The following is a 27,296-nucleotide window of genomic DNA, read 5'->3' on the forward strand; positions in this document are numbered from 1 at the left end:
GCAAATTCTCTCAGAAAATGACATGCATGCATTATTTGGAAAAATTAATTTGCTGTATCATAGAGGGAAAATTGGAGAAGGAAATGGCAAGCCAGTCCAGTATTTCTTGCCTGGACAATTCCAAGGACAGAGGAGTCTGGCAGGCTACAGACTATGGGGTCGCAGAGTCAGACACGACTGAGCACGCACACACAGAGAGAATACGGCTACAGATTTTATTTATTTTTCAGAGATGCATAGACTTATAATGAAGCATTTCCGAAGGAGGTAAAAATATCTTTTGTTGGAGGTCAATGGTGTAAATTAAGGTGGTAATCACCAACCTCCAGTAACCATGCAGGAATCATTCATGGTTAAATGGCTCAAACAGAAAAGTGAACTCCAAATTATCTCAGAGTCCTGAGCGGCTCGAATTTCATAAATTAAGCAAAATGAGTCCACCTGCAAGCACCATCTCATATGCCTAGAATTCAAGTTCAGCTTGGGTTCATATATTTATTTTTCATCCCAGATACAGTTTTCAGCATGGATCCAGTTTAGGCTTGGAAATATTCTCCACGGAGGGTTATTTTCTTCCCGCTCTGCATGCTCTAACTTAGCGACACGACCGAGCAAGCTGACCGAGGGCTGACTGCAGAGGGGTCTCCCACGGATCAGGGTGGGTGTGTGAGTGACAGGCCCAGTGCACCCCTGGACTTCAAGACCACACGTATGACCAACATGAAAACACCTTTCAGTGGAAATTATAACTTAATTGTCTGCATACCATTTTTTATAACGCCACATATTTTTAGGAAACTTTTTGTGTATGTAATAATTAACATAAACATCTTTGTCACATAGTGGGTGAAGATGACTTCTTCTAGTTCTGTGGGCGATCTCTGGGAAGCAGGACACACTGGGTTGATCAGACCACAGAGGTGGGAGAGGCAGGTTTGCGCAGCAGGAGCCGGACAGGAGAGAAGGCGCCTGACTTCAGTGGGGGGAGCAGAGCCTCTAAAAGCAGGGCCCGGAGTCCAAGACTGTCCTGGCATTTATACCTCACCGCTTCTTCCTTCCCGCCCTGTGCAGTAACCCTACTTCTCCTCCAGAGCCCTGCCCGCTGTGCCGGGAAGAAATGCTTTCAGTCTGACACTTGAGCTTGGTTCTCGGCTTTTGTGGGCAAACTGGATGATTCACTCAGTAAACCTGACCCCGATATTCATAAACAAGACGGTGAAGAAGGTACATACTCCCTGGGTCAGTCATGGCCTTAAGGGAAACAATACATTGAAAGATCTTGGTGTTTGTCTGTGTCTGTCAATTAAAAGAGTTTTTCTAATAAAACGAAGCCTGAGATTCGCTTTTCACAGGATGCTGTGGTAAAGCAGATGCATTTGTGAAGTGCACAAGCCAGGCTCAGACTCCTTTCATTCCCCAGTGGTGATGCTGTCTCGAGATCCCCTCAAAGTTTGTCAGAACGACTTAGGTCAGCCCTCTGCAAGGCAAGCTGAGCTCCTGTTTTCCAGTTGGTGGGTATGCTTGCAATCCAAGTCGTTCGCTATTATTGTTGACTTTTAATAAAACTGTGACCAGGTGACCTGTGATGGTGTGGTTCTCTCGAGCGGGAGGATTAGGCAGGGGGCTACATAGTGGAGATGGAACCAGCTTTGGCAAAGCAGGTTTTAACTGTCTCTTTGCCCCATGAGCTGTGTGATCTTAAGTCAGTGACTACGCCTTCCTGGAAAGCCCACTTCATTTGTTAAATAAGGACCTGAGCCAGCTGATAACCAACATTTGCTATACACATTTTCCTCATTTAAGAAACTGGAAAAGGGTTATTTTCTTTGAAAGATGCTCAGAGTGTTGACTGACAGGTCAAGCATCTCCTGACAGCCCATATGTTTGACTTCGTCTCTTGAGCAGGTCAAGTCGGTTTGTAAGAAGGATGTGACGTCCTAGCAGCATGATGCACTTTTTTATTTGAATGTGAGATAAGAAAAAAAATTATTTCCACTAGCGACGGTAGCTTTTCTCACTTCCTGCATTCTCCTCCCCTTGGTATGATCCACAGGAGAGGACTCTGCCTCCTCCATGACACTCATAGAAAGTCAGTGCTCATCACAGCAGAAACCATGAGCACAGATTGTTTGGGCACATAAACCACGATGACTAAGTCAAATATCTATCATCTCTCTGTGTGTCCTTCCATACTGCAGGTCAAACAATCACAACGACTGAATTTACATTATGCCCAATAATTGTTTCAGTTGTATTTTAAACGTAGCATGAAATACTACAGAAGGTTGGATAATCTGGAAAATAGAGGGAAAAAAGAAGAGAAAAACACAAAGTTAAAATATCTCTACAGGTGTACTCTTAGGAATGCCCAATATGTTTTGTTTGAAGAAGTCCTGAAAGAAGCTAGATTGTGCTGGAACAGGGTTCCCAGTGCTAATAATATGTTCATGATCCCCTAACAATTTATAAAGAAAATGATAAAACAAAGATTCACAATTGGTAGTGGATCAAGAACTGTTCTTCAAATAATGTAACTATTGGCAAGGAAATGATTTTCTTGTCTTGTTTTGTTTTTAAATAAAACAATTTCCTCCTGATATGGTAGTATGCTTATAAGCCTATTACATTTTCAAAAATGATGAGGAGGCAGATAATATATTACCTTTGGGGAAATAATTGACAGCTAATCAAAGCTTCCAGGTAAAATATGTCTATCAACGTCACAAGTTATCTATTTGCAAGACACCTACATTTTCTAAGTGGCATCAGATGTCGGGTTTGAGTGTATTATTAAAGATGATATTTATGAAGACTAGAGTTGTAAAATGATCTGTGATGCCTTGAATTTAAGATTTTGTTCTAAGCAATCCAGGAAGATCTCAAATCTAGCTAAAATAAAAATGTGTATGAACTATTTAATTTTACTTATAAAAAAGAGTGGGAAGATACATAATAACCCACAAATATGTGTCCTTTTAAAGGTGAAATGACTGAATCTGGACAAACTAGAGAACAATGATGCAATCATTTTATTTAATTCCAATGAAAAATGTTAAATGAGTTCAACTACACTAATAAATGATAAAAAAATTAATGCAACTAAATAATAAAGAGATAAATAAAAATGAGATAATGAGATAATTTGGTTATTTGGTTTGGTTTGAGGATGTTTGTTTAGGCTTGAAATAATTCCTACTTTCCTGAGTAGATCTGCTCAGTAACCAGATTGATTTTACTTTACTCAAAATTGACTTAGTCAAGACAGTTTCAACCTGGATTATATTTCCTTTTTCTCTTAATAATCTTGTACAATTCACTGTGATTCCATAATCTTTGTATTAAAGAAAGCATGCATAAATCATAAAAGAATGAAAAGAAGTGATTTACATTTTTTCTTCTTTTCTTCTTTTTTTGACTGCACCACACAACCCCTGGCAATGCCGTGTTCAGTCTGCTTACATGAGCAACATGCAGTGCCGAGTCCTAGCCACTGAACCACCAGGGAATCAGGAATCTTTAAATAGCGTTCTAAGAAGTGTAACTTTTTATTCAGATAAAATGCAAGTTCTAAATTAGATGGTTTAAAGAGAAAAGTTATTATTTTTAATGATGATCAATATTTCTATTCACTTTTCAGAATCTAAATTTAAGTTCACTCTATTGAAAGTGAAATCTGTGAGCTTATTATGAAATAAAATTAGATAAAATAACACTATATAAAATTATTTGCTTTGGTAATGATACTAAAAATGCAAATTTGGGGGAAATAGCATTATGGTAAAAATAATCTTACCTAATTACAAAGCCTTTTAAGCACCAGTGTGTCTAAAATTGGATTTCATGCAGGCATAACTCATAATTTCATTCAGGTAAGGTGTGGTATCGGAGAAGGCAATGGCAACCTACTCCAGTACTCTTGCCTGGAAAACCCCATGGAGGGAGCAGCCTGGTAGGCTGCAGTCCATGGGGTCGCTAAGAGTCGAACACAACTGAGCAACTTCACTTTCACTTTTCACCTTCATGTATTGAAGGAAATGGCAACCCACTCCAGTGCTCTTGCCTGGAGAATCCCATGGATGGGGGAGCCTGGTGGGCTACCATCTATGGGGTTGCACAGAGTTGGACACGACTGAAGTGACTTAGCAGCAGCAGCAGCAGCAAGGTGCAGTGTTCTACCAATGGAAATAAGAGCTGTGCTTGCAAAAATTTAATATTCTATATTACACAGAATACTGAGCTGTGAAATTCAGTGAAGAAACTACTATATAAAAGGTTATTTTGGCATAATAGTAGACACTTCTATCATCAAGCATAAATGACAATTGAGCATTAAAGAGTTCTTTTAGGTATCAACCTAAGTGTCCTGTGATAAAATCAAATATGTTCTAAACAGTACAGTTCAGTTGCTCAATTGTGTCTGACTCTTTGCAGCCCCATGGACTGCAACACGCCAGTCTTCCCTGACCATCACCAACTCCCGGAGCTGGCTCAAACTCATGTCCATCAAGTCGGTGATGCCATCCAACCGTCTCATCCTCTGTCACTCCCTTCTCCTCCTGCCTTCAATCTTTCCCAGCATCAGGGTCTTTTCCAATAAGTCAGTTCTTCGCATCAGGTGACCAAAGTATTGGAGAAGGGAATGGCAAGCCACTTCAGTATTCTTGCCTTGAGAACCCCATGAAAAGGCAAAATGAAGTTCTAAATAATGCCTCCACATTTTGTTTCTTTTTGAACATTATTTAGAGATATTTAACAAAACCCTTTAAATTAAACCCTTAACAACAAATCAAAGCTTTGTCAGAAAACTTCAGTTTTTGAAGCTTTGGTGAACTGCATCACAAATCACTCCTTAAAAAAAAATAAAAATAAAAAACTTGCAAAGAAGAAGACAGAAATATGCCCATAAAGACAGGAACTGAGTAAGGTAAATGCCACCCATTCAGGGAGTTTACAAGATTTAGTTTTAGAATTTATTAATGATATTTGGCATAGCTTAATTTATAGTAAGTCATTTCTGATGGACCTTCTACTATAGTCATTAATATCCTGAATGCAGGAGAACAAAATTGAGAGCACGTATGATTTTACATCATCTGAATTTGGAAAAACTTACTCAGAATCATTAACAGACTATCTTAATATCAGAGCTTTTATTATGTGTTGTTCTATTTATGAGGTTTTTTTGTTTGCTTGATTTTTGCCCCTAAATAAAGAGGGAAAGGTAGTAATTGAGAAAACCTAGAGGCCAAAATATGTATACATTTCAATATAAAAAATAGAATTAAGAATATCTTCCATTTAGGAGAATTTTTTGGCTTACCAAGTATCTCTGTATTAAAAAGAGAATTTTCTAAAAAAAAAAAAAGGTTAATGGAAGAGTCCATTGAAAATGTCAGTAATTTTAATCATATTAATCATAAATTCAACTTTTGAAGAATAACTAAGAGAAATTATATAAAAATTCAAAATAATATGAGATTTAAAAAAAAATCATCAGAACAATCTGAAGACTTTGGTATGGAGACAGATAAGCCTTAGAAATTGATCATTTCATGGACAGGTCCCAAGAATGTGCAATTATACTGCTTATGCTTATTTAAAGTATTAATACCCAATGCATTAGTAAACTAATAAATTTGTTATGTATAATTAATATATTGTTCATATATAATATTCAATGTTAATAATAATTGCTAAAGGTTTGCTTTCCATTATAAAAATATGTCTATGTTTCAATAAAAGAAATAATTTAATTTTATAATAGTTTTGAATAGAACTGTTTTATGGATTAATCAATAAAATTAAAATAAATTGTCAGTCAATAAATAAACACTCTAGTTACACAATTTTAGTTGCTTTTATCATTCCCTTTTACTCTAAGAAATGTTCCTGCTTGGATGGTAAATTTCATGTTCATGTACTTACACACTGGACCTGGTTCCAATAAGAGAAAGCACCTGAACTTCTGTTTTCAATTAGGATCTAGGGAGAAACAAGAGACTATTGCTTCTACTCCAACCATGAGTTAGTTATTTAATTTGGACAAAGCTAGAAAACCATAGTTTTCATACCTATCAGAGAGCTAAAGATGCATAGAAAGCTACAGAGACATAAATCTGGAAGTTAATTTCTCTTTTCTAAGCAAGAAAATAACAAAATGTTCTTTCGCTTCTGGTGGAGCAATATGAGAAAGAAAACGCCAATGTACTTGGAGATTAAGGAGAAGCTGGAGGAAATTTTAAAAGACTTTTATTGACTGTGTGTAGTCTGGCATGAAAGTTTAAAATCTCGATAATCCTGAATTAACTGTTTTCCAAAAACTAGGAGAACATGACAAAGAGAGATTGCCAAAGGTGCAAAAAGACTTCCCAGCAATTCAAAAATCTGAGGGCTAACCTATACAGAAGAAAAAGACCTCACGTGATTCGGAAAGATGGCAATTTGACTAAGACAATAACGAAATCATTAAGAGCTTCACAGTGCTCAGATTTCAAGGCCAGAGGACGGTAAGTTCATCCTTCTTCCAAAGCCTTCTGAAAGCAATGTTGATCAAAATCTAACTAAAGCTCCAACGAAGAAATTTACCAAATTCCACAGCAGTTTAGGTGGACAGGGCGCCCGCACTCCGAGCCCGACGTCACTTTCTGGTCTGTTCAGCTGCTGGTGTGTCGTTGTTCAGTCTCTCAGTCTCGTCCAATTCTCTGTGACCCCAAGGACTGCTGCATGCCAGGCTCCCCTGCCCTTCACTGTCTTCCAGTTTGTTCAAATTCATGTCCATTGAGTCAGTGGTGCAAGTACTATTTATTTTAGTCTCAACTGTTATCTTATATACAATGTCTGAAATGTACTAAAAAATTAGAAGACATGAGAAGTGAATGTACATATTACTGAACTGTGTCGTTAAGACATGGATTTTAAATCACTGTGAGATAGTGGAAAAACAGAACACGTGAAAAGATGAAGTTTACCAGAGATTTAAAACTATTTTTAAAAATTTGAAGACAAAATTTGAAGACAGAACAATATAAATTACCCAGACCAAAAACACAAAGAAACATCATAATCAAGATAATTATGGGAAAACAATGATAATAATAAGAGGACTGAAAGTCTGCGGTTTGAGTGGTGATCTTCCTTCACTGAAGAAGTAATTGGAGACCCGGAAGGAGAAGAGAGTGAGGAGGGCAGAACCAGTCTTTGAAGAGATAATGGTGATAATTTTTTAACACTGATGAAGAAAATCAACCCATTGATCCGGAAAATCAATGAAACCTAATGCAAAAACCGGAAACAAAACAAAACCTGCTTTAAGGCATATAATATCTGAACTTCTGAAAAACAAAGAACATGAAAAACAGTGTAAAAGAAAATACAAAAGGAAACTTTTTACCATTGGGGGAAAAATAAAAAGCAGAAGCAAGAAGGCAATAGCTCGACAAATTTAACTTCTGAATGACTTAAAAAAACTCTCAAACCAGAATTCGATTTTTAGCAAAAATATCCTTCAAAAGTGAGTTATTTTCAGATGAAAAAAAATGAAGTTTGTGACCAGCAGATCTGCCTTAGAAACACCAACATCAGTTCTTCAGGCCAAAGGGAAATCACACCAGATCTTTAGGAGGAACAAGCCCACTTTTATTCAATTCTCTCATTTTCTTTAAAAGTTACATGACTCTTTAAAACAAAACTTTATATTTTATATAAAGTAGTATAATTGTAAATCCAGATGAACAATGAGAAAAGATGCATACGGTAATCTCTAGAAAAACAGTTATAAAAGCAACATAAAAATACAGTTTAAAACAAAAAATAAGAATTAAAATAGACTACTACAAATATTCAATTATGTCAGTGAAGCTGGGAAAAATGAAACAAACGCAAAGGGAGATGGCACTATAGAAAACAACTATCAACACAGTAAACCTGAGTCAAACTACACTACATTAACTGTATCTACCTTTGACACTCCAGTTGAAAGACAGAGAAGGGTGACCCAGGTGAACGGAACAGATTTTCAATTTGCTGTTGAGATGAACACAGGTATGACCTAGAAAGTGTTAAAAGCTCACTGCACAACTAGGAGCTCTCCAAGTTAACATCTTCTTGGTCACAATGCTTATTTAAAAAAAAACAAATAATATAAATGTGCTTACTTGAAGATATATATAAATTCTATTATATATTACATACTTTATTATTATCACTGAAACACAATTCTGTATCAGTTTTAAAAAGTGCACCCATAAGCATTTTAAAGCCTTTTAGAGCAGTTTAGGGTTAGAGTAAACCCGTGAGGAAGGTACAGAAATTTCCTCCACACCCTTCCTCTTGATTATCAACATTCCCTACATTTGCTACAACGAATTTTGTGTAAAAAGTCATTACAATACCCAAGGTTACCTGGGTTTTCTCCTACCTTATCTCTAGAAGTTTTATAGTTTTGTATTTTACAGCAGTTTTTTGCAAGAAGTAAATTGTACAGAATTGCAGGCACGTGGTGATAATAAAAAGCAGACAAAGTAAAAGACAGCTTTATTACTAGTTCCAAATTCTCTGCAGGTAATGCACACTCTTACAACCTGCAACCATGATGGACTATTCCCTCAGCCCTGCCTTCCTGATTACAACCGCTGCTACTGCTGCTGCTGAGTCGCTTCAGTCGTGTCCGACTGTGTGATTCCATAGACGGTAGCCCACCAGGCTCCCCCGTCCCTGGGATTCTCCAGGCAAGAACACTGGAGTGGGCTGCCGTTGCCTTCTCCGCCTGATTACACCTGCAGGCCATACAGGTCCACAAACTCCAAACGGAGGAGTCTTTGGGCCTAGAAAAGAGAACATCAGTCTCAAAGGCCCCTTGCTGAACCATCCACCTTCGGAAAAAACAAAACAGAATTTTAGTTCCACCCTGATGCTCCAGGCCGGTTGCATCTATCTGTTACTTGTCAACCCCTGTCCAGAAACCTTCCACCCCCTGCACCTGCCCAGAAGACTTATCGCCCCCTGCCCAACTACAAATGTCATCTGAACAAAAGAATACTCAAAATATCCCGCCTGATTAACGTTTCCCTTGTCGCTTCCCCAAACCTCCCTATAAGTATGGAGCCTCCCTGATCCCTCTCGGCGCTCAGCCTGGTCATTAGGCCGACTGTCGCCCCTCCTTGCCTGAATAAAGGTAACCTACTTCTTTTGAGGTCTTTCCTTTTCTGCCTTGCCGGAACTATGCCTTACACCAAATCTCACTTTAGAAGCCCTTTTATGTGGGAAGTTTTTTGCTTTTTTTTAATTCGAAAATTTGAGTTGGTGCCATTTCTAAGTCTATCCAACACCCTTCTCATTTCCCTATCTCAATGATAACAGGTAAATTTTCACTTGTCTACTTAACGTCCTATCATTTATTGGGCTTCAGTTGGACTCACAAGACATTCACATCTTTAAGGACAGGGGTACATCTATAGCTCTCTATCTCTATCTATCATCGGTGTATCTACCTGCTGCTGCTGCTGTTCGGTCACTCAATCGTGTCTCTTTGCAACCCCATGGACTGCAGCACATCAGGCTTCCCTGTCCTTCACCAAGTCCCAGAGTTTGTTCAACCTCATGTCCTTTGAGTCAATGATGCCATCCAACCATCTCATCCTCAGTCCTCCCCTTCTCCTCCCACCCTCAATCTTTCCCAATATCAGGGTCTTCTCCAATGAGTCAATTCTTCGCCAAAGTACTGGAGCTTCTGTTTCAGCATCAGTCCTTCCAATGAATATTCAGGACTGATTTCCTTTAGGACTGACTGGTTTGATCTCCCTGCTGCCCAAGGGACTCTCAAGAGTCTTCTCCAGTACCACAGTTCAAAAGCATCAAATCTTTGGTGCTCAGCCTTCTTTATGACCCAACTCTCACATCCATACATGACTACTGGAAAAACCATGGCTTTGACTATATGGACCTCTGTCAGTTAAGTGATGTCTCTGCTTTTAAATATGCTGTCTAGGTTTGCATAGCTTTTCTTCCAAGGTGCAAGCATCTTTTAATTTTACGGCTGCAGTCACCATCCATAGTGAACTGTGAGATAGTACATTTTGGTTGTTTAAGCTTCCAGTCCTTTGTTCTGGCAGCCCCAGACAATTAAGGCAAAATGGAGCAGCAGGAACTAGTGAGCACTTTGATTGGGAGTGTGGTCATCACAGAAATTGCAAGAACTGTCTGCTGACTTTTTCCCAGTTAAACACCCTCACTACATCCCAGCAATTCCACTCTAGGAAAGGTGCTTATACAAGGTGGGTGCAGATGTGTGACCGGAAGGTCGGAGTGTGGGGAGCAGTGAACCCAAGCAAGTGTTTGAGGCAGAGAGTGACGGAGAGGGTGTGCTGTTAGCAGTCCCACGGGTGGCCACAGCTGCTGGAGGAGGCGTGTAGAAGGCGGTGCAGAAGCCGAGCCCCAGGCAAGGGCCGCCCTGAGCAGAGGGGCATGGGGCAGTAAACGCACACACAGGCTGATGCCTTCTAACTCCGTGAGGACGTTTTCTAACCCCTCAAAATTCCCTCTGCGAGTACACTCATGCTTGTCAGAAATACAGATTGCTGGAAACACTCGGGCTGGTGAAAGTCATGAGAGAGCAATTTGTTTCTCGAAGACACGTGTCATGGCATTTGAAAGTGGGCAGGATTTTCCTTTATGTCATTGGATTCTGCTGTCCCGTACACAACTGCTCCCATATACAACTGTGCCCAAACATGGCTGCCTGTACACGACCGTGCCCGTACACGACCGTGCCCGTACACGACCGTGCCTGAACATGACAGTGCCCGAACATGACAGTGCCTGAACACGACTGTGCCCGAACACGACTGCGCACAAACACGACGGTGCCCGAACACGATGGTGCCTGAACACAATGGCGCCCAAAACATGACTGTGTGCAAACACGACCATGCCCTTACACAACTGTGCCCTTACACAACTGTGCCCGAACACGACCGTGCCTGAACATGACAGTGCCCGAACAGGACTGTGCCCGAACACGACTGTGCCCTTACACGACTGTGCACAAACATGACGGTGCCCGAACACAATGGTGCCTGAACACAATGGCGCCCAAAACATGACTGTGTGCAAACACAACCATGCCCTTACACAACTGTGCCCTTACACAACTGTGCCCGAACACGACCGTGCCTGAACATGACAGTGCCCGAACAGGACTGTGCCCGAACACGACTGTGCCCTTACACGACTGTGCACAAACATGACGGTGCCCGAACACGATGGTGCCTGAACACAATGGCGCCCAAAACATGACTGTGTGCAAACACGACCATGCCCTTACACAACTGTGCCCAAACACGACCGTGCCTGAACATGACTGTGCCCAAACACGACTGACTGTGCTGGTACACGACTGTGCCTGAACATGACCATGTGCAAACACGACTGTGGCCTTACATGACCGTGTGCTTACACAACTGTGCCTTTACACAACTGTGCCCGAACACGACTATGCCCAAACACAACTGTGCATGAAGACGGCTCTGGCCATACACGACTGTGCATGAACACGACTGTGTCCATACACAACTGTGCCCGAACATGACTGCGTGAACATGACCATGCCCTTACGTGACCATGCCCGAACATGACTATGCCCGAACACGACTGTGCCCATACACGACTGTGTGCAAACACAACTGTGCCTGTACATGACTGTGTGCAAACATGACTGTGTGTGAACACGACTGTGTGTGAACACAACTGTGCCCAAACACAACTGTGCCCAAACATGACTGTGCCTGATCACAACTGTGCCTGTATACAACTGTTTCCATAGACAACTGTGTGTGAACTGTGCCCAAACACAACTGTGCCTGAACATAACTGTGCCTGGCACATGCTGATTAGTTCATGCGGTGGATTTTCTCAGTCTCTCCACAGTTTACAGATGGAAGGAGCACGAGGGAGAGCATTTCCACTACACCACGAGACCCCTCCTCCTAGTTTGGGGCTCTGTTCTGTGACCACTGGCAAATCCTTTCACCTCTCCTGGTTCCTGAAATCGTCAAACAACTGAGATTACCTGAGGGAGCATCACGGCTCTGTTCAATCGAGCCTCAAGATGCTCAGAGAATCTCCTGTCTTCAGGAGAAATAATCTCAAACTAAAATGAACAAGAGGTTTGAGTGGATATGGACACCCCACTTTGGTAACAGTCCTAGCAGGGCTTCAGTTCAAACCTCACCTTCCATGAGAAGCCAGGAACACCTGTGTGCCTTAAAAATTTCCCCCCAACATCCGGATACAGCACATGGCTTCTGTGGAGCACTGAGGAGGCCCTGTGACCATGATCCAGTTGCTACAAAACCTCCAACCTCTGACACTGTTGGAGAAGGAGAACGAAAAGTGTGACAGATGCTCCATCTCTCTAAGACCCTCTCAGCCTCCTCTGCCCTGTAACCTGGAGGCGCTGCTGCTCACAAACTCCAGGGTCTTGAAGAGTGGAGAGAATCCCCCATCTCCCCCCAACGGTCCTGGGGAGCCCCAGCTTGGAGCAGCTGTCTTGCGCGCCCCCTATTTGGTCCTGAGGCTTCAGATCCCCTACCCGCGCCCCCCACTGCTCTTGCCGCCATATTGATCGCCAACCGGTTTCCCTGGACACCAGCTGTCCCGGGGCTGCGCCAGGGTGCAGACGGTTCTCGGGCAGAGCAGCGGGAGCCCAGGGCCCTGTGGTTGACGCGCGTGCAGTCTGGGCGTCTCAGGCCCCAGACTGTGGCGGAGATCAATGCCGCAGCAGGGGTCTTCATTGTATCTGTGATGGTTTTAAACATTAGTAACAGTAAGGGCAGATTGAGGAGGAAAAACAGGTTCCGGAGCTGCACAGAGAGACAAGTTGAACTCAAGAAGTGAAGGGCTAAATTATTTTCCTGGGCTCTGGGGTGATCACTCCTTGCCCCCCCCCACACCTTTACCCCCTTCCATCCCTGACCGCTGTGACCCTGGTGCTCCTCGAGCCAAGGAGGGGACTGTAAAAAAATCTGGCAGCAGCTCTGTAATTTTTCATATCAGAAGCACGCCAATCCAAGAGCTGCTGGCCAGCTTTGGGCATCCCCAGTGGGCAATGAGCAAATCCACGGTGCTCTGGTTTTCGCTAAAGCAGCGCAGCATGCTCCAAGCTCGGAACGGCACTGTCTCGGTGTGAAAGGAACACGCACCAGCCGTGGGAGGGGGTGTGTGTGTGTCTTTAATCAGTTTCTGCACATCTGTCTTTACACAGTTGGACTCCTTCACAAAAGTCACCCTAACTACCTTAACATATGTAGAGCCAAATTAAAATTACTTTATCAATCTTGCATTTTCAGCTTTACCATCTTTGGGGTTATTTTCCATCCATGTGTTTCATTATTTCAGTAAAGTCGTCTTGTCTCCCTAACTGAGAGAAATCAGCCAGTAGAAGCCAAGTTAAATTGGGGTTGGGGGTGGGGACGGAGAAGTGGAAAGAAAAAATTTAACGTACACAAGCATTTCCATCTCTTGTCCACACTCTCATCTAAAGGTTTTACAAGGTTTTCATAGTCACCAGTTTCTTTCTCTTTTACTGAACAGTATATTTTCCCTGAATTGAGCCCTTTCAACGAATTTCTTTTTGAGTCAAAGTGGCATTTTGAATATACTGTAAAAAAGAACATTATCTTTTATATACAAAACAGTCATTTTTTTAATAGCAGTAACACTGCCCCCACGTGATTTCATAAAGGTTTTTGTGTCCAGGCTCCTTTCCCAACATGTCCTTAAAATGGTCAAGCACACCTTTACCTACAGGCAGCAGTACCTGTGTCAACGATGGCAAGATGGAAGAAACAAAATATAGGGTGAATGTGATTCTTGAAAGTATAAAATACAAATAACACAGATATTAAAAACAAGCATCCAACTGGAACAACGATAAGGTACAAACTTGTCTGGAAAGTTTCTGTATGATTCGTTTTACTACATCTTAAGCAGCTTATCACTTGTGAAATAGAAATTCACCATGACATTTTCTTATTCTTTCAAATTTTACGGGCAAGGATGAGGTGTATTTTATTCCAGTTGCAACTTCATCAAATCAAAACAGTTTCTGGATAGCAATTAGAACATAGGGAAAACAACTATAAAGGGCCCTCAGCACATGCACAAGCAGTGTAGTGACCACACCCCTTACAGGTGGGTTTTCTTCAGTTGACATCTGAGTTCCTTTACCTCTCAATGCACGTGTTAAGATGCTCAAGAAATGTGCTGGCTAGCGGGGAGTAATTAACCCCTTCCAGGAACTGGCTAATGACTTTAAAACATCAAATTTAAAAACAAATCAATAGAAGAAGAAAAGTGGGAAGGAATAATATTTTTCTTGGAGAAATTTAGTTTAACTTGATTCTAAATAACTGCCAAGATGCACTTGGCAAAGTTGCCCCAACAGTATCTGAGAAAGGTGACCTTGCCCCGTGTTTCTTGCATTGTAAGATGATCACTCCTCTCAATTCAGCTACGATTTTCACCAACCGGAGGTGCAGGTTGGACCAGGCAGTGGAGACCCATCGTCACCACCGGGCTGTGTTCTGTGTGAAAATGCCCGTCTCTCTATTTCTGCTCCTGTGATCAGTGTCCACGTGTCTCCTGACTTGTTACCAGTCAAGCTGCAATACTGCAGCTTCTTGCTCTCATCGACTGGACTCCTGGGCAGGTATCTGTCTAGGATGAACGGCCAGAAAGAAATGGAGCTTCAGGGTCACGAAATCAGCTGGATGATGTCAAAATTGTCTCCAAGGTGATGGTGCCAGCATGGTTCTCACCCGTGGAGCCAGTGTCCTCCAGACCCAACTTCACCAACAAGTAGCACTGTCAGACTTTTTAACTTTTGCCAATCTGGTGGGTGCAAATGGTATCTCATTATTGTTTTAATTTGCATTTCTCAGATTACTAATGAGGTTAAGCATCTGTTCCTGTGTTTATTCACCATATTTTTTTTTCTCTGCTGTGAACCTATTAGGTTGTTTGCCTTTTTATTACTGATTTGGAGAAGTTTTTTATAAACATATTTTGATGATTAATCCTTTGTTAATTAAATGTGTTGCAAATCTGTACTCTCAATTTATGACTTGTCTTTTCCCTGCTTTGTTGTGTACTTTTTGACACAGGATTTCTTAATATAGTTCAGTTTCTTATATTGTTTTAGCTTTCTTTTCTTTTGAGGTTTATGTCTCCTGGGACTATTTTAATAAATTTTCCACTACTTCAAGGTTGCAAAGTTATTATACTGAGTTTTCTTATGATACCTTTAAAGTCTGTGATTCATATTGGTATCCTTAATACACTGGAATTGATTGTGGTTTGTGGATGGGATGGACTGGGGTGAAATTTCATCCCCCCCACCCCAACCATGGAAAGCCAGTTTTCCAGCACTGGTTATTAAATAGTCCAGTCTACTCACTGCTTTGTGATGCTACCTCTTTCCTATGGCAAAGTGCATTTTACAAAAAGTGAAAAGCATTTGTCATAGATATACAGTGCGCATTTGTCAAAGATGTAGTCAATCTTTCATGAGGGAACCACCAAGATGTGGAGCTCATTCAAAGGAAGATACAAGAACTGATACTGTGGTCCTTCAGTTGGGTATAAAGTCAGACCCGTGTCAGAGGGTCATGTTAGATACAAAACTGGCCACTACCTTACAGGGAGGAACAGTCTTCCACTTCAGAGTCATCTTTTCTTCTGGATGGAAATCGCTGCCGTTCCTTCTAGACAAAACCACCTACATTGTTCAGCTTCTTCCAAATCTCACATCTGAGTCCTCATTAATGAGAGTCAAGTCACAGGAGATTTCTGAGACAGATTTCTTAGATGACTCTGTGGCTACTGGTTCTCCGACTTGAACTAATATGCTGATTAATTCATTCATGGAGTTTTTAATTCCAAATATTACACAATTTCTCACATAAATTAAAACTTCTTTCCAATATTTCTGTTGTTTCAGTTATTCTCATATTTCTTTGTCAGACCCTTTGATATTACCCTCAGTAGTTTTTTAAATTAATAGACTTTATCTTGTAAAGCAGTTTTAGGTTTAGGGGAACAGAAAGTACAGAGAGCCAGCCTGCACCCTCGTCCTTGCCACAGACACACACGGTGTCCGCATTATTCACATCTCGTGGAGGTGTGGTTCTGTCACTGCTAAGTCAATACTGATGCATCGTTAATAACTAACAGCCCTTAGGTTTCCCTCTTGGTGCTGTACATTGAATGTACAACAAACTAGAAACGCACACATTTTTAATGACATGTATCCACTGCTACAATATCATGAAAAATAGTTTCACTGCCCTAAAACTCCCCTGCTTTCCGCTTATCCCTCCCGCTCCCAGCCCCGGCAGCCCCCGATCATTTTACGGTCACCCTCATCTCGCCTTTTCCAGAACAGAACATCATATGGCTGCAATCAGCATTTCAAGTCTTGTTTCTTTGCTTGGTAATTATATCTAAGGTTCCTCCCTGGCTTTTCATGACTTGAGAGCTCATTTCTTTTTAGCTCTAAATAATCTTCAGTTCTCTGGATGGACCACATTTTCATTTATCTATTTACCACCTGAAAGGCATCTTGGCAGCTTCCACATTTTGGTAATTAGGAATAAAACTGCCATAAATACCTGTGTGCAGGTTTTCATGTGGAGATAAGTGGTGAATTTTCAGGAATACTTTTGTTATTTTTATATAAAGCTAAGGCAATTTTCTACGAGTTGGGTATAGAATTGCCACATAAAACACAGAATGCCCTTTTAAATCTGAATTTCAGCTAAACAATGAATACATTTTAATACACATATTTCATAGGACAGTTTTATATTAAAAAATAGTTCATTTACCTGAAATTCACTGGGTATCCTGCACTTACCACTAAGTCTGGTAGCTCTAGTCAATATACTTTTTAAACAGTCCACTCTTTCCTTAGGGTTCTCTCATTTCAGATCTGCAGGGGCCTTAGGGCTGACCATGGCCCCTCAGACCTGGTCCCTCTACAGGAAGCCTGCTGTTTTTCTCTGATATAAACGGTGGGAATCTAAACCTGGAGGTAAATTTCACAAAATCATGGGACCACACCCGCCCCCGTGCCTGAGACCTCCTGGAGTTTGTAACTCTCAGACTTGTCCACTCTGAGCCTCCAGCAATTCATCAACTACTGTTCATGGTTTTCCATCCTGGCAATGGCTCCCATGGTGGCTTCTATTGTGTGCCTGCTCCAAGCAATTGAGATATCTTGCCATAAAAATCTAGAATAATTCTGTTGGTTATCTACAAAGCAGGTTGCTAGGATTTTAATAGGAATTTTATTAAATCTATAGATCAAATTGGAAGCAATTGGCATCTTATCAATATTGAGTCTTCCAATCTAAAACAAAATATCTCCCTGTTTAATCATATCTTTAATTTCTTTCATCAATTTTGAATGTGTCCACATATAAATACATATTTTGCTAGATTAATACCTAATAATTCATTTTTTATGCTATTGTAAATGATATTTTTATTTGAAATTTCCATTGTTCCTTGCTGGTATTAGGGAAAGCTATTAGCTTATGTATTGTTGCTGTTCAGTTGCTCAGTCCTGACCAATTCTTTGTGACCCTATGAACTGCAGCACATAAGCCTACCCTGTCCTCCATTATCTCCTGGAGTTTGTTCAAACTCAGGTCCACTGAGTCAATGATGACATCCAACCATCTCATCCTCATCTCATCTCATCTCATCTCATCATCCCCTTCTTCTCCTGCCTTCAATCTTTCCCAGCATCAAGGTCTTTTCCAATGAGTCAGTTCTTCACATCAGGTGGCCAAAGTATAGGAGCTTCAGCTTCAGCATCAGTCCTTCCAACGAATACTCAGGGTGGATTTCCTTTAGGATTGACTGGTTTGATCTCCTTGCTATATTAATCTTTATTCTGCGTTTCAAACATCATTCACTTGAGTTCTCGTTGAATGTCCATCTCTTCTCACCTTTGGTGGGCCTACATGGTTGTTACCAGATTTACTGCTCTTCTTAAGAACTTCATTTCAAACTGATTTTTATATATTGTTGACCAATTTTCAGTATATTTTATTTTGCCTTTATTTGTATTTGTTTCCTTATTTTTACTTTGGGGTTTAAATTATTCTTTCTCTAGTTTCCTAAGGCTTAGATCAGGACTTGAAGTCTTTCTTATTTTCTCATATATGCATTAATTGCTATACATTTTCCTTTAAGCACTGCTTTTGCTGCATCTCATAAATGTTGAGGTTTATTTTTATATTAATTAATTATAGTTTTAAATTTTTCTCTTGAGATCCTCTTCACTGACACGTTATAATAGATGCGTTTTTCTTTTTCCCAAATATTTTCACATTTCCAGCTATCTGTTTAGTATTGATTTCTAGTTTCTGAACATACTTTGTTTCATTTCTGTTCTTTTTAAAATGTGTTTTATGGCCCAGAAGTTGGTCTAACTTGGCGAATGTTCCATGTTAACCTGAACAGAATGTGTATTCTCATGTTGTTGGATGGAGTATTCCATAAATTCCAATTAGATCAAATTGATTGCTAGTGCTACTCAAGAAAACTGTATGCTTATTGATTTTCTGCCAGCTTGAAATATCAATTACTGAACAAGGGGTGCTGAAGAGTCCACCTGTAACAGCGGTTTCTCCAGTTCTTCTTGCAGTTCCGCAAGGCTTTGCCTCCTGTGTTTTGATGCTCGGTCCTTAGGCGCCTACGCACGTAGGAGAGACGTGTCTTTCAGAGGACCCACCCCATTGTCAATCCGTAACGTCCCGCTTTACCCCGATGGCTTTCCTCACGCCAGACTGCTCGGCTGATGTTACTATAAGTTCTCCAGCTTTTCTTTGCCGAGGTTTCAGACTCCTCTGGTTCCTTGTCTGTCTGCCTGGCCGACTCTGGGCTTCCCTAAGCACTCCTCAGAGAGTCTGCGCCCTGCTGCCCTGTGAGCCGGAATCCACTGTTATTACTCTGGACTCCTTTCAGTGTGAGGTGGCGTGTAACGAAGGAAGACCACACTGTTCTGCTCTGACCCTCGTAAGTGTCCCCTCATCTTACCCCGGCCCAGGTAAGTGGGACGGGGTCCAGAGCTGGGGCTCTGGCCTTCCCCAGGTGGGATCAGCGTCTGAGGAAGCCGTCACACCTGTGCAGTAACCTGGTGGAGCGCTCGCCGGCCTGTTTCATCATGACTCCTCGGGCACCCCTCCCACCGGCTCTGGGGCATCTTCCTCAGATGGGTCCCTGGGGGCAAAGCCCACAGATGCGTGGGGTCCACCGGAGGCTGTGGTCCCAGGAGCCTCCTGCCCTCCTGCTGGTCCACACACCGCCTCCAGCAGCACACCAACGCTATATTAAAGTCCCCTGCAGTTTACACCCACAGGGCTTCTGCTCCAGGTGGGCAGATCTCCACTGGAGCTCTGGTCACTTCCCTCAAGATTTGGGGTACAGCTCACCCATGACCTCTGTCCTCTGGTATGTTTATAAAACTTATTGCTTATCTGCGGTTTTTCATCTTTTTCTTATTATAGGGCAGCAGTGACAAACTCCATGATCTTTAGATCTCACAGCTGAAAGTGGGGCGTACCATATATTCTTGCACAAAGAATGAAAAGGAAGTATTCAGTTTGAAAAATTTTTTAAATTATGAAAGAGATAAATGCATCTATCTGAGGTAATGGATCAAGGTCTTAGAAAAGGCTGGAGAGATTGAATCTAGGTAATGAGTTGAGGGATTCATTTTGGAAAAGAGGAGGTAATGCATACTTATCAAGAAAGAATAAGACACAGGGACCCCAGTGTTCATACCAGCACTACTTATAACGGTCAAGACATGGAAGCAACCTAGATGTCCATCAACAGATCAATGGATAAAGAAGATGTGATATATATGCATACATACACACACATGCTAGAATATTACTCAGCCATAAAAAAGAATGAAATAATGCGACAGGCAGCAGAATGGATGGACCTAGAGATTATTATACTAAGTGAAGCTAGTCAGACAGAGAAAGATAAATATCATATGATATCACTTATATGTGCAATCTTAAAAAAAAAAAGGTACAGATAAACAGACATAGAAAAGAAGCTTTTGGTTACCAAAGGGGATAGTTGGGTTGGAGAAGGTAAATTAAGAGTTGGGATTAACATACACACACTACTATATATAAAATAGATAAACATCAAGGAAGACACAGGGAACTATACTCAATATGCTATAATAACATATAATGGATGAAAGTCTGAAAACAAAGAGTCTGAGAAGATAAGAGTCTTGTAATAAATAACCTATGATGGAAAAGAGCTGGGAAAGGACATATATGTGTCTTCTCACCGCTTTCCGAGGATCAGGGTCCCACCCGACGACCTCGTCGCGCCTTGATGACCTCTAACGGCCCCGTCTCCAGTAGAGACACACTGCAGGTTAGGGCTTCACCATGGGAATTTTGAGGGAAGACAATTCAGCCCACGGCCCTGGAAGGCAAGGGTTACAGGGTCCGCGGTGGGAAGACCCCAGGCGGGCAGAGGGCGTCCGTAGGGGAGGAAGGAGCAGCAGCGCAGAGGCCGGGGCCGTCCGCGGCGAGGGGACCGGAAGCCCGGGGCCGACGCTTCTAGAGCGTTTGTGAACCGCGCGTGAGGAGACCGGCGAGCCGCGCTCAGCTGCCTCGACGGCGCGAGGCCCTTCACTCGGGAGCCGCTGGAAGTCTTCGCCTGGCTGCCTCCTGGGCCCTGACAGTTCTGCCACAGCGATAAAAAACGTTCCTCCTGGCGCGGCTGCTTCTGCTGGGAAAGTCTCACCTTTTCTAAAAATGAATTTGGACTAGTTCCCAGATCATGCATCTGGTCCTCTGATTTACGGCTCCGGAGTTCAGAACAGTGGGTAAACTTGGGTCCCTCTCTGACTCCTGAGGAGCGCTGCCGGAGACGCCGCGGGGCTGTGGCCAACTGTCTGCCCCTCGGCCGCCCCTGCGCGGGGCGGAGGCTCTGCAGGGCGCCCCAGAGTCTGCGGGGGGAGCCGCCCCGGGGCGTCCCTGCGGGGGGAGCCGCCCCGGGGGCGTCCCTGCGGGCGGAGCCGCCTCGGGGGCGTCCCGTGAGCACAGCCCAGGTAAATGCCTCCCGCTCTAATGTCCTACTCTCCAGGCAGGGCCGTCAGGACTCTACTTCTGCGGTAGTACGCTACCTGTTTCTGAAAACAAATCTCACCCACTGTCCGAAATAGATTCGTTGGCCACACTCCTCAAACTGTTAATTTCTCTGGTTCAACTTCTTAGGCAAAAGTGGTTGAAATTCTTAAAAACGAATCCTAAATCGAGGGGGGAGATCATCAAATTCTCCAGTGAACCAGGAGTGCTCATTACATTTTCTACCTGATCTGAGAAAAACCAACCAACCAACCTGCGGGTTAGCAGCCGGAAGTCTTGATTATAAGGGATATTCGTCCCTTGAGAGTCCATTAGGTGTCATTCTCAGACACACATTAGACTCACTTTTGGAGCTTTAAAAACTAGAGTTCTCGGGCCTCACGGCAGAGCAACTGAATTAACATCGTCGGGAGCGAGGCCGCTGTGTCTGTGGTTTATCAGAGCGCTCTGGGGACTCTGCGATGCGGCAGGAGCTGAGAACCAGTGTGAGAGCAGAGAAACAGCGAGAACGCGCGGCACACGCGGAGGCAGCGCTGAGCCTCGGCTTCCTGGAGCCCTGGGTCTTTCAGAAATGGCAGTTTTGTGCAATCTAGGAAGAGGACTTTTCTGAGCAGATTACCAGGGTGCTGTTGAAGCAGAGATTTCACCTATTTAAGAATACAAACTATTTTTAGTCATTTGGTGATTACACTTCCATGCAAACAATTCATATGCTAATTAAACCTTTGCCTATTCCTTCCAGCAGGGTTTCTAATAGATAACGACACTTCACCTCATTTTGGGTTACTGTTTGAACTTAAAAACGCGAAAACGACATTACTTTAAAAAATATTTAGACTCTTCTGCTAATGACAATTGAGAAGATGCTGCTCGTACTACTCACCTTGTTTGCATGTATAAATTCTTTATTTGTATCATCGCAAATTCCTTTGCTAAAATGACACGTCAGCTTCTGCATCTCCAGTAACTAGTGCACTATGTCACTGCTGCCTCTGCTGTATGCAATCTAGCTCAGTAATTTCTCAGCAGTACTTGATACAAAGGTCGCGGCATTTTCAAAGTTACCCCAGGTGACTAAGTTGGGAGACGTATTTACAGGCCAGCTAGATGAACTCCAAAAAAGGTCTGGGAGGTTCAAGTCTCCCCTTAGGACCCAGACATCTCATTTCCCCAGAGTCTCCAGACAAAGGGCACTCAAAGACCTGCATTTCCACCCTTCAGCTATTATGTGAATGACTGCAGGGAGGATACTTAGTCTATTGCAATCCTCAGTGAGTGCTCCAGGGAGGAAGGCAATACAGGTAGCTCTCAGTATGCACACAGAAGTGTTCAAGGGTGGAGAAGGCGGCCAAGGGGATGAGATGGTTGGATGGCATCACCAACTCAATGGACAAGAGTTTGAGCAAACTCCGGGAGATAGTGAAGGACAGGGAAGCCTGGTGTGCTGCAGTCCACAGGGTCACAAAGAGTGGGACACGACTGAGCGACTGAACAACAACAACAACAAGAACAACACCTTGAGCTCCTTAAGTTGGTCATATTTTTGCCTCACGTGAGGAAGTTCCGTCAAGGACCCCTAACTTAGCGTCTCCAAATGCCTTTGAGCTTCATGCCATCATCTGTTGCTTTGAGTTGGGACTTTTTATGTTTGGGAGGACTTTTCTCGCATTTACAAAGGTTCACAATTCTTCCCTAATGTCTATGATTGTGACTTAAAGACCAGCATGCTAAGAAACAGGAGACAAAAAAGAAAAGGCATGATTTCTCCCCTGAAGTTTTTTAATGTGGAGGGGCCCACGCAAGACTTGAGAAGGAAAAGGTACACCTGGAATTTAAGTTCCGAGTGAATCCAACCACAGCACACACGGGAAGTTCAGAGATGGAGTGTGCACTGTGAGTGGAGAAGGGGGGAGGACCCCTTGGGACAATGAGAGTCCACCATGGTGCTGGGAGCAGCCCTGAAGCTTTGGGGGCCACAGTCTGCTGAGCTGAGTTGATCACTATGGACTCAAGTTTCTGTCTCTAATTTCAGTTTCACAGAGGCTGTGTCTGTGTTCATCCAATGCTTGGCTGCACCGGTGATCTGAGGGGGCCCAGTCACGTGCTGGGCAGTGATGCCGCTCTCAGGTGGGGCTGTCAAGGCAACACTGGCATGGCCTCTCCCTCAGGGCTTCTCACAGTCTGGTGGCTGTACTGAGAGCCTGCTGGCCAGGAAGTAGGAAAAAGGCCCTGTATTCTAGTGTCACTAAGCCTGGGGGGCACCCAGATTTGTGCGGGGAGCACAGCCCCCACCACCCACGGGAGAGTGTGACATGTGGTCTCTTTATTTCTTCTATTTCTCTTTTTAATTTTTAATTTAATTCTAATTTTATATCACAATATAGTTGATTTCCAACATTGTGTTAGTTTCAGGTGTATGGCAAAGTGATTAGTTGTACATATGCATACATCCATTTTTTTTCAGATTATTTCCCATCATATGTTATAAGAAAATACTGAGTAGAGTTCCCTGTGCTATATAGTAGTTTCTTGTAGGTTATCTATTTTTTTATGTAAGTAGGATGTATATGTTAACCCCAAACTCCTAATTTACCACCCCCGACCCCACCTTTCCCCTTTGGTAACCATCAGTTTGTTTTCAAAGTCTATTTTGTAAATAAGCTCATATGTACAATGCACTACGACTCAGCCATAACGAAGAATGAAATAATGCCATTTGCAGCAACATGGATGAACCTAAAGACAATCATACAAAGTGAAGTAAGTCCAACAGAGAAAGACAAATACCGTGTGACATCCTGTATATGTGGAACCTTAAAAATGATACAGATGAGCTTGTGGCCCTCTTTCCTGGGCTGCAAGGCGCTCTGATGCAGAAGCGAAAATCTCATCTCGGTGAGAGGACAGAGGAAGCGAAGAGGAAGGCTTCCTGAGCACAGGAGCAGGAGGAAGGGCTGGGGCGGGTGCATCCACTGCGTCTGGGGCCGCAATGTGGTCGTGGTGTGGGTGGAAACTCCACTGTTTCTGAAGCCGTTAACACCCTGTGGGAAGGAGGTGAGTGAAGAGCTCCTCAGACTCCCTGGAGGACAGTTTTCTCCCATCATTGACCAGGATCGCCATAAAATAAAGTAAAATGAACTCCTAGAGAAATCAAACTCAAAGCCTATGAAATGTAAGCCTGATTTTTTCTTATTATTAGATTCAACCTTCTTCCCACCCCCTTCACTCCACAGGCATCTGAGTGAAGGTGAGCGCTCACCTGCTTCCCTCTTGACTCCCTGCAAAGCCCTCACCTGCCGTGATACGGACACCCACTAATATCAAACAGGTGGAAGAAATGGCCATTACCACGTGACCCTGATGTGCAGAATGATACACATCACACCGAATTTTTAAGAGATATTACATAGTTGTTGTTTCAGTCTCTTAAGTTATGTCCCACACTTCGAGACCCTATGGACTGTGCCTCACCAGGATCCTCCATCGATGGGATTTCTGAGGCAAGAATACTGGAGCAGGTTGCCATTTCCTTCTCCAGAGGATCTTCATGACCCAGGAATCAAACCCGCATCTCCTGCATTGGCAGGTGGGTTCTTTACCACTGAGCACCTGGGAAGCCCAGATATTACGTGAAAGACTTTGCCCACCCAGGCTACTGGTATTAAGAACTTTCTGAGGGCAAGGGCTGTGTTTGTCTCTTCTTCATGAGTCCATCACAGAGTGTCTGACCCACCATTTGTATAAATATGTATAAAGTTTTATCCACACAGTAGCAAGTAGCAGCATTTTGTTTCTTAATATTCCTTTATATGAATGCACACACTTGATTTGTCCATCCATCAGCTGGTAGGCATTAAGGTCGTTTCCACTTTCGGGGCACTATGGGTATTCCTGTTGTGAACAGAGGTGTGCAAATATCTGCTGAAGTTCCTCCTTCAGCTCTCTGAAGTGTGCAATTAGAAGTGGGATTTCTGGGTCATATGCTAGCATCACATCTCATTTTTTGAGGTACCACTCTACTGTCTTCCTTAGAAGCTGCACTGTTTTACATTCTCACCAACAATGCAGGGGTTCCAGCACCTCCGCACCCTCTCCAACACTTGTTTTTTTGTTTTTTGGTAGTGGCCATCCTAACTGGTGTAAAGGGTGTATTTGTGGTTTTGTTTTGCAATTCTCTGATTATTAGTAATATTGAGCATCTTTTCATGTGGTGACTAGCCATTTATGTATCTTTGAAAAAATAATTATTCATGTCTTTTGCCAGTTTTTAAATGATTGTTTGTTGTTGGGTTGTAGGGCTACTTTATATATTCCAGATAGTCCCCCTTTGTTATAAATAGATGTGGTTTGCAAATGCCCCCTCCTATTCTGCGGTTACCTTTTCCTCTCTTGGGGTGTGCACAAAGGATTAGAATTTCGATGAAGTCCAATATCTGTTTTTCTTCTGCTGTCTGTGCTTTTGGTGTCACATGCAAGAAACCATTGCCAAACCCAATGCCCTGGAGCTTTCTCATTTTCTTCAGGGAGTTTTATGGTTTAGCTCTTACATTTAGAGATTTGCTCTGGGTTCTTAAAAGTCCGCTTTTATTCCCACAGCTTCTCTGCAGCAACACTGTATTTTCTATAATCTGCCTGAGTGCAAATAGCTAGGAACCTCAGACTCTATTTTGGCATCACTAAAGCTGAGGATGTTTCCCTCTGTTATGTGCAGAGCAAGGAGAACAATGCTTGTCACTTGACACTTTTTCCTGAGCTAATGCTGAAATGCAAAACTACTCACTCTTCTGAACCTTTTCAAAAAGCTGATGAAATCAGCAGGCAGTGCTGGAAGGCAAAACTCCCAGCCAAGGTGAGAGCCGAGCCTGTCTGCTGCATCCTCGGTTTGGTCTCCCTGAAACCCGTGGGGCATTTCAAAGGTCTTCCTGGTGTATCGGGAAGAAGAGCTATGAGGACAAGGGGAGTTATTTACTAGTGACTCGGGATTTCGCCATACGTTTTCCCTGCTGGCGCTGTTTGTCTTAAATATCATTGTTCAAATCCCACGCACAGAAGGCTTGAGCTGACTGTTCTTCAGGGAAAAAAATAGAAAAAGAAAAAGGGAAAATCACCTACATTACAATAATTCTTAGTTTCAGAAAAAAATGCGTATTTTCAGCAATTTTTTAGCAGCATATGGGCTGTTTGGTTTTCTTTTAACTTGATATAAATTATTTCTTTATTTTTAATTGAAGTATAATTGGTTTACAATGGTGTGATCATTTCTGCTGTACAGCAGACTGATTCAGTTACACATACATATATATACACTCTTTTTCTATTCTTTACCATTATGGGTTATCGCAGGATATTCAGTACAGCTCCCTGTGCTGAATGGTCAGACCTCGCTGTTCACCATCCTATATAATAGTCTCTGTGGGCTGTGTACTTTCTGTTTGTGAACCTTCCTTTACAATTCAGCATCATGTGGAGATATTAACAAGAATTTACCACTTAACTAAAGTCGAAATGTCACTGTTTACATCAGAAGGTGTTGTGTTCATGCTATTAGTTTCAGTTCTCTCAAATGTGGATCAAAATTGAACTCCTAAAAGATATGACCATCAGTGTCCCTTTATTATTGTAATTATTAATCACTGTGAGAGTAGTGCTGCTACCCTGATTGAACATATAATATTGTAAATATATTGTAGTCTCTACTTTACATAAATCCAAAGAGCAAAGTGCTTCACCAGCTAAGTGTCGTTGAGAGGAAAAAACAGAAGCTGTAAAATTTAGCTTCATGGAGGGACTCAAAAGACTCCAGTCTCTGGTCAGATCGTCGCTTGTCAGGCTGAATAACGTGTGTAGAACCAAAGATGCTGCCCAGGCAGTAGGAATCCTGAATATCTTTGTCCAGAAGTATGACGATAATTAATGACAAATGAATTGAGATGAGAAAGGCGGCCCCAACTTTGGGATGATTCTCTCGTGTTTCTGCTTCCTTTTGTCCAGAACTGACCAAAGTTCCACTCAAAGTGTGGCCCTCCTCCCAGCAGACCAGCCTCAGTGGAAGCAGACAGAGTGCAGACTCTCAGCAGGAGCCCAGACCCACAGTATCATTCTTCTCAT

At 42.5% G+C, this 27,296-nt stretch overlaps 1 long non-coding RNA gene across 1 annotated transcript; it reads right to left on the bottom strand.

The window, feature by feature from the left end:
* Window positions 1–201: 201 nt before the first annotated feature.
* Window positions 202–20,637, bottom strand: LOC110126149 (uncharacterized). Its single transcript, XR_002310330.2, has 2 exons — window positions 20,381–20,637; window positions 202–2,294 (listed from the first exon to the last, which is right to left on the bottom strand). It is a non-coding gene; the product is annotated as an uncharacterized lncRNA (long non-coding RNA).
* Between the last annotated feature and the right edge of the window lie 6,659 nt (window positions 20,638–27,296).

The sequence above is a fragment of the Odocoileus virginianus genome, chromosome 22 (assembly GCF_023699985.2).
Source record: "Odocoileus virginianus isolate 20LAN1187 ecotype Illinois chromosome 22, Ovbor_1.2, whole genome shotgun sequence".
NCBI lineage: Eukaryota > Metazoa > Chordata > Mammalia > Artiodactyla > Cervidae > Odocoileus > Odocoileus virginianus.